Raw genomic sequence first — 8,867 nt, 5'->3', positions numbered from 1 at the left:
AAAAATGGAGAAAAAGATAAGAAATGAAACAGCAGTTTATCAGACAATGTACGTCGATAATGATGTTAGCGAGTTAAGTGAATTTGAAGACGAAGATGAATTTCTTGAAAGAGAATAAACAAAAAATGAATATAAGTTCTTTGAAAAAGACACTGAACCAATTCAAAAAAAGAGAGTTATGTTTGTCGATGTAAGTGAACCAAAACTGGCATACATGACGAGATCAAAACCAAAATTGATATTTGAAGATAGTTCTCACAATACTTATGTTCCACCTAATGTGCGACAATCAAAAAACTTAGTCTTAAGTGATATCTACCATGCATGTGCAGAGTTAGATGGAGAAGGATTCTCGATGAGGGAAATGCAAATTGCACTGAAAGTAATCGGCAATCAAATTTTTAAACAAATTTTAAAACAAAATGGAAAATCCCAGATGAAACTGACCGTATATCTAAGTACGATAAAAATGATTGTGAAGCTATTGAGTACACATTTATTGATTCAAACACACTCCCAACACGCAGTGACATACGTAAAAAACTAAAACAGATCCACGCGTATTCTCTCGGCTTGATTGCAGACAGAGTTGTTCAAGCTAAAAATAGTGGCGATATAATAACTCACGCAACTGACTCTACTACTCGAAAGCATGTTGGGACTTTTGCGCCTTTTGGTTTACATATTAACCGAGAATATTATTTTCCTTTGCCTACATTAGCAATTGCTTCAGAAACTACAGAAAATATTGCAGATGGAATAAAAACAACATTCGAAATGTTACAGGAAGCCTCAAAATACACCTCAGAAGAACTATACCAGAAGGTAGATGTTCATATGACTGACAGTACTGTTCATAATATAGGAGTATCTAAAATCACAGCTGATATACTCGATAGAGAAAATCCTGCTTGTCAACTGTTTTGCACTTCACATACAGCTTTAGGTTTTGACAGAGCTATTGAAAAAGTTCTAAACCAAATTGAAAATGAAATGAATATGGATAACCTTTTCAAAGGCTTTCTGTTAGATATATCTATTAACAAAAGTACGGAAACGTTATCCTTAACCTTTCTATCATGGGTACTAAACTTGTTTGGTTCAAGTTTTATTCAAAAACCATGGAATTATCATAAAGAATTTAAAACTTTTATGCAGCGTAAAAACAAAGATATTTTTTCTTTGAATTTAAAGATGTTCGATTTGAATGTCTTTCGAAATGTTCTTCTATGGTTTGCTATCACTGGGACGACTTTAAGGAGTTTTTAGACCAACATGAATATATCACAAATAAACTTGCTTGTTTAGTCCGAGATTCTATAAATTTTGATTACATTATAGTTACTTTAGTCGTGGTAGCAGCTTTTGGAATGCAAGTTATTTTACCATTTTTTTGTATTACTAAAGGTAAAGCCACGTATTCTAAATTGCAAATATTCTTTAGCAAGATGTATGCAAGCTTATCTAATGATGTCATAAATGAACAATTCTTTGAATTTAAGGAGCCATGTGTTCAAGGAGTATCAAAGAGGCTTTTTGAAAATCTCAATAAAGAAGATTATGGCTTAGAAGTTGTTGATGTAGTTCGAAAATACGCATCAAAGAACTTTGATGATTACATTATTCTTGCAAATATAGTTCGGCAAAGTTTAGCTATAGTTCTTCAACACCAAAGAGGAAAACATTATGGGTTTGGAGAAAGAAATAATGATCGATTACCTGATGAGTATTATGTTTTTAATCAAGTCGTTAGAGTAGATAAAACAGTTACAAATAATATTGAACTTGAGCGTCAGTGTGGAACTCATAGCAATCGACTTCGAAAAAAACCGTCACTTTCAACAGTTTCACGTGGTAATGTTCTTAAGATATTCAAACCATTTAAGAAATGAAGATTCAAATAATTAAAAACTATTTTGGAAAATGGTTTTTTTAGAACTATTTTTTGAAAATGGGTCCTATTGTTAGAAAAATTGAAAGTATAGAATACAGTTGGAACTAGCGACAGATTCAACTGAGACAAAGCGGCTTAACTAAAAAAGAACAACAAGCTTTACATCAGGCGTTCAGGAGAAATTCTATTTTAACTTGTTTAAAACTACAAGGCGACCCATTTACGAGTGGATCAGATGTCTGTGAATATATTGAAAAAGAGCAAGATCTGATAAAATGCCAAAGACGATTGAAGAATAAAGCAATTTATTTTAGAGATACAAGTAGGTCATTGCCACGGAAATCAATTCTATTTAAAATCATGATTTTTGATAAAAATACAAAAAAGCGCCGTCTTATGTCTATAGAAGAATATGCTACTAATTTGAAGGTTCTACTTGGAAAGTCATCACAGCAATCCACAATCACCTACGATGACTTCCACAAAGTTTTTTCGCACTTTCAATAGAGGTCGAAACAAATTATTAATAATATTAGACTATCTTGATGATGTGCAATGTCTAATTTTTTGTGTTATTTATAATTAGACATAGTGATTAAATGTTTTATTAATAAAATGAAAAAAAAATTTACCATGTGTTTTACATCGCTTATATTTGAAAATAAATGATTTCATTTAAATTAACAGTAAATTGTTTTGTCAAAATAATCACTTTTATTAAAATTGAAGTAGAAGGCTAAATATTGATAATGAAGTAAAACATTGTGAAATTCGAAATCAGCATAAAAAATTAATTAAAAAAAAGTGGTTAAACTACAAAAAATCTGAAAAAAAACAATTTTGGACCCCCCTAATATTATTGTATATATTATATATAATATCATATACAATATATATAATATTATCTATAAACATTTAATATGTATATATTATATGTATATTAGGGATGCAACAACATTTTTGATACTGTTTTTAATGAATAACTCAAAATATATTTAAAAAGCAAATTCTAGTTTGCATCATAAATACTTGGTAGGTACTCAAAAAGAACACTCAAAACAATACTTTAATTTCTTGTCGCCCATTTAAAAAATAGTTTTAATAGCTTAAATTAGTAGCAAAGTATCATATTTCATATAATTTGGCAACACAAAGATTTTACCAGCTTTAAAAACAACAGTTATTTTTATTTAAATCATAAATGCACGCTAAGGCTGGAAACGAAAATTTTTTTTATAGAAGAATCGATCTGGGTCAATACGTTATCATGTCGAAACTGATTGATACAATATATTGAATTAGCAAAATATTTGTTGCATCCCAAACATATATATATATATATATATATATATATATATATATATATATATATATATATATATATATATATATATATATATATATATATATATATATATATATATATATATATATATATATATATATATATATATATATATATATATATATATATATATATATATATATATATATATATACAGTATTGGACAAAACATTTGCAACCAACATCGAATAATGCTAAAAAGTGTTCCTAATTTTACATGTCTTAAAAACGAAACGAACTATACTACCACAGCAAACAGTTCAGGAGTCTGGAGTCATAGCATGCCATGACATGAGCAATCAGCTGACAGGTGACAGCACACAGGCAGAATTTCGTTGACAGAATTTCGTTTTGTTCGCTGCAAAATTTCATTTTGCAGCGGACAAAACGAGTGCAACTTTTTTGGTTTGTTTCATTTTCTTAAGTCTGGTCCGTGTCAACGTCACGGAAGTTTTTTAATAATTAAAGGAAGTATCCAGAAGTTTCCAGAAGCATGCAGAAGCTTCCAGAACCATCCAGAAGTTTCCAGAAGCATCGAAAAGAAGCATCTAGAATCTTCCAGAACAGGTTCACACAGGTTCATTTATAAGAGACATGTAATTCAGTCAGTATATAGAAGTCAATCAGTCAGAATTATCAAGACAGTTTATCGAAGTGAGTTTTATCAAAGTGTTTTATCGAAGAACATCAATACAAGAAATGAAATACAACAAGTGTTTCATTACATCAATACAGTCCACATCCAACCAAGACGTTGTGTTTCACAGAGCATTATTGTATCATCACAAGGTAAATGTAACACGGTAAGCATTGAGAAGCGTGATTATTTATTTTTATTAATTTTATGACTTCAAGTGCAAAAATGGCTCCCGACAGTCTTGGATTGGAACTAAAAAAGAAAATTATTGGCGATTACGTAAGTGGAATATCACAAAAAAGTATTTGTGATAAACATCGCGTGAAAAAATGGACCGTATCAAGACTATGTTCCAAATATCGTTCTACAGGGAAGTTGGAAGCAGATAACAAAGGTGGAAGGCCGCGTTCCACCACTTCTAGAGAGGATTCTATGATCGTCAGATCCGTCAAAAAGGACCCCTCGATATTATCAGTTGAGATACAAAAGCAATTAGAGCTGCCTGTATCAGACCGAACAATCAGACGACGTGCTGTTGAAGCCGGATTGTTTTCTCGACGCCCTGCAAAGAAACCACTGATTTCACTAAAAAACCAGAAGAAAAGACTCCTGTTTGCTACATCTCATATTGACTGGAATGTGCAGAAATGGCGAACTGTCCTGTTCAGTGATGAATCGAAGTTCAACATCATTGGGAGCGATGGCATTTGCCGTGTACGTCGACCGGCCGGAAAACGCCTCGATTTTTATTTTATTTTCGTCATTTTACACATTTTACAATGTTATCTATAAAATTTAAACAAATATATATAATTACAAACTGACTGGGGCAAGTAGAAGTCAAAATGACTTATCATCAAGCCCCTTTGTGAAATACAAAAAAATACAATTAAATTTTACATCTTCCAATATTATAGAGTGAAATTAATAAGTTTAAAAAAAAATAAAAATTTGGTTAGAAATTTTAGAAGGTTAAAAAAGAACTTAAAGTTAAAAAAAGAAGAAATTTAAGAAAAAGTTAAAATATAAAATAACAAGTAAAAAATTACAAATCTGTACATATTCGTATACATATTAAAGACAATAAACAAAAAAAAAAAAAAAAAATTCGCTTCATATGCATATACATATTCGATACAATATTAAAATTAAATAAAGTACATAAAAAATTAAAAATACAAAATTATTTCAATTTTTTTAAAAAAAATGAGAGAATGTGCGTAATGTTTAAATTTAGTAAGTGTCTTTTTATAGTTTTTTTAAATGTAGCAATAGATTTTATTTTTTTCATATTTTCGTCAAGAACCGAATTCCACAAGCGTGGTCAAAAAATCTGACTTTTCGGCATATAGTCAAAAAGTCAGATTTTTTGAGTGATGTTAGTGGGATGTAGTAATTACTCATTGAATGTCTTGTTTCATATTTATGATTAATTCGAGTGAAACTTTTAAAAAAATTTTTTGGAATCATTTCATTTTGAAGTTTAAACATAAATAACAAGTTATGGTATATATTTAGTTTGTATACATTTAGAGCATTTATTTCCTTGAGTAACGGCAGGCACTTTCGTATCTACTTGCGCCTAAAACTGCGCCATAAGACCGTGAAGCATGGCGGAGGTAATGTAATGGTCTGGGGGTATTTTTCTTCTAACGGTCTAGGTCCAATACATCGAAACGATGGAATATCGGACCGTTTCATGTATAAAAATATCCTGAAAGATGTTATGTTACCTCATGCTGAATGGAATATACCAATAAAATGGGTTTTTCAGCAAGACAACGATCCGAAACACACTGCAAAAGCAGTCAAGCAGTGGTTTCAAGACAACCACCTATCGGTGATGGAATGGCCGCCTCAATCTCCGGATCTCAACCCTATCGAGAACCTGTGGGAGATCGTCAACCGCAGAATTAATCGTGAAGGTGTTCGTAATACGGATCAACTGTTTGAACAAATCCAAAAGGCCTGGGCAGCGATTCCACAAAGTTTCATTGATCACCTGATCGAATCTATGCCTCGAAGATGCAAGGCTGTGATCGACAACAAAGGATTCGCCACGAAATATTGATAGCGAAATACAGCTTGGTCAAGATTTTGTCGAGTTGCACTTGTTTTGTCCAGAAGGAAATCAACTTTTTTTAATACTTTTGATTAATTTAATACTTTTCGTGTACAAATAATGAACTTTGTGATGAATAAAACTTGAAGAACTTTGTCTCTAAACAGTTACATAGTTATTTCTCTAAATTGAAAAAATGAAGCACTTTTATATAAAGAAACTAAATTAGCATTATTTGGTTGCACTCGTTTTGTCCGATACTGTATATATATATATATATATATATATATATATATATATATATATATATATATATATATATATATATATATATATAAATGTATATATATATATACATACAGTGGTTTTCATAAATTTAGATGCACTCATATTTGAGAATAGAAATTTTTAGTTTTTTAACGATAAAACAATATCGAAAAAAGATTTTGGTCTAGTTTTTTTTCTATTTATTAGATATATACATACAGAATGCAAAATTTAAAAATAATTAACAGAAAAAATACAAATACTAAGTAATAATTAGGTACAACTACATGGTATTAAAAAAATAAGACAAATAAAAATATTCATGAATTTTGACGCATGATACATGAGGAGGCGTATTTTATTAACCAACCAATATTTTGTGTATCTGCCTTTTGGTTTAATACAAATAAGAACTCTTCTAGGCATATACTCAACAAGATTTTTGCACATCGCTTTTGGGACCCAATACCAGGTCTCCTTAAGGACGTCATTCAGCTGGTCAAGTGTGGAAATTTGAACCTTTGCCAATTCACGGTCAATCCAAGCCCAAATGTTTTCAATAGGGTTAAAATCAGGTGAATATGGAGGCCACGGTATTGTCTTGATATTATTATCGTTGAACCACTCTTTTGTATAGTATGCAGTATGTGGAGTAGCGCCATCTTGTTGAAGTTTCCATGTTTTATCATTGAGCATTAGCAGGTCAATTCATAGAATTAGGTTGTTTTCCAGTACCTCTACGCATATTCTGGAGTTGATTCTTCCGGTGTATGTTTGGCACATACCAACACCTTTGTAATTGAAGCATGGCCAGATTCCTACTGATCCTCCTCCACTTTGTACAATTGGTCTAATGTACCTGGCGCCATTCTTTTGACTGTTATGTTAGATTTGCGATTGATAAGCTCAAAGTTACTCTCATAACTCCACATAATGTTTTTCCATTGTTCTATTGTCCAATACCTTCTTTGACGACACCATTTTAGTCTCCTTTTTTATCATATGGGCGCAGGAGCGGTTTCTTCAAAGCAGAGTAGACTCCAATCTTGTATTTGATATGTACTTGGCGGACTGTGCTTTGAGAAATAGATGTATTTCGCGTTGTATTGAATTCTGTGGTCAACTCTTTGTAACTAATTCTTAGATTAGCTCTGACAGCTCTAAAAAGGGCACTATTGTCCTTTCTGGTGGTTGACAAGGGTCTACCGGGCCTCGTTTTCTCGCTGGCACCACCAGTGTGAAGAAGTTTTGCTTCGTTGTCTGAACGCATTTCTCAGAAACTCCAACTAACCTAGCGATTTCTCTATTACTTTTGGTTTATTCATTGATGTGAGCAATAATTTGCCACCTTTCACCTTGAGTGATACGTCTTTTGCCCATTTTTTGCGTCTTTTTAGTGCAAAACTAACTTAACTTTTGTTTATTTATTCAATAATGATTAACTAATTCCAATTAAGTCATATTTATATAAGGTTTTTTGACAAAATCAATTAATTTAGCCCTATTATTGAGAAATATGGGAGAAAAACTACTAATTAACTATCAATTAACAAGATATAAGACTTTTTTGATTGTGTGTCTAAATTTATGAATAAAATAAAATCAAGCTTATCAATTAACTTTTTTGTGTTAATTGGTATAGAATGAGTAATAAACATTCTGTAAAAAAAAATTAAGGTACTCTATAATAGAGTTTCACTTCCTCTATTATATTATATATCAAACATAGCGGTAGCACTTTTATTTTTATTCTAAGTATTTTCTTACATATATGTAAAAAAAAATGTTTGAGACAAAATTTATCAAAAACACTGTATATATATATATATATATATATATATATATATATATATATATATATATATATATATATATATATATATATATATATATATATATATATATATATATATACTATATATATATATATATATATATATAGTATTATATATATATATATATATATATATATATATATATACTATATATATATATATATATATATATAGTATTATATATATATATATATATATATATATATATATATATATATATATATATATATATATATATATATATATATATATATATGCTACATATGTAATGCTACTCATTTCCTTTATTATATGTATATATATATATATATATATATATATATATATATATATATATATATATATATATATATATATATATATATATATATATATATATATATATATATATATATATATATATATATATATATACATAACGAAAGGTTAGATCTAAAATTTCTTTTAAACTTTAAAACAAAAATGAATCCTGATATTAGTAAACAGTAAAAAAAAGATTAAAGGTATATTTACCTAAAAAAGTAAATATAAAAAAATTTATACGCTCAAAATTTTTTTTTCAGCTCAAAAAGCTCCAAAAATTGTAAACAAAACACAAAAAAGTCGCTTTTGCTAAAAGTATATTTTATTCACAATGAGAGGTTTTTTATTTTATTTGAAACATTTTTCCATGTAACTTTAAGTTATTTTTATAATAATTTCAACTTAATTATTAGTTAGACGCGCATTTAATTACTGAAAATTAGACAAATGAACTGTTGTCAACGAATGGTTTTTGAAGTGCTGTAACCGTAGCCATTTTTAAAATTCTGTAAAATTTTAATTTC

The sequence above is a fragment of the Hydra vulgaris genome, chromosome 12 (genome assembly GCF_038396675.1).
Source record: "Hydra vulgaris chromosome 12, alternate assembly HydraT2T_AEP".
NCBI classification, from domain to species: Eukaryota; Metazoa; Cnidaria; class Hydrozoa; order Anthoathecata; family Hydridae; genus Hydra; species Hydra vulgaris.
Note: the sequence above shows the minus strand (reverse complement) of the source record.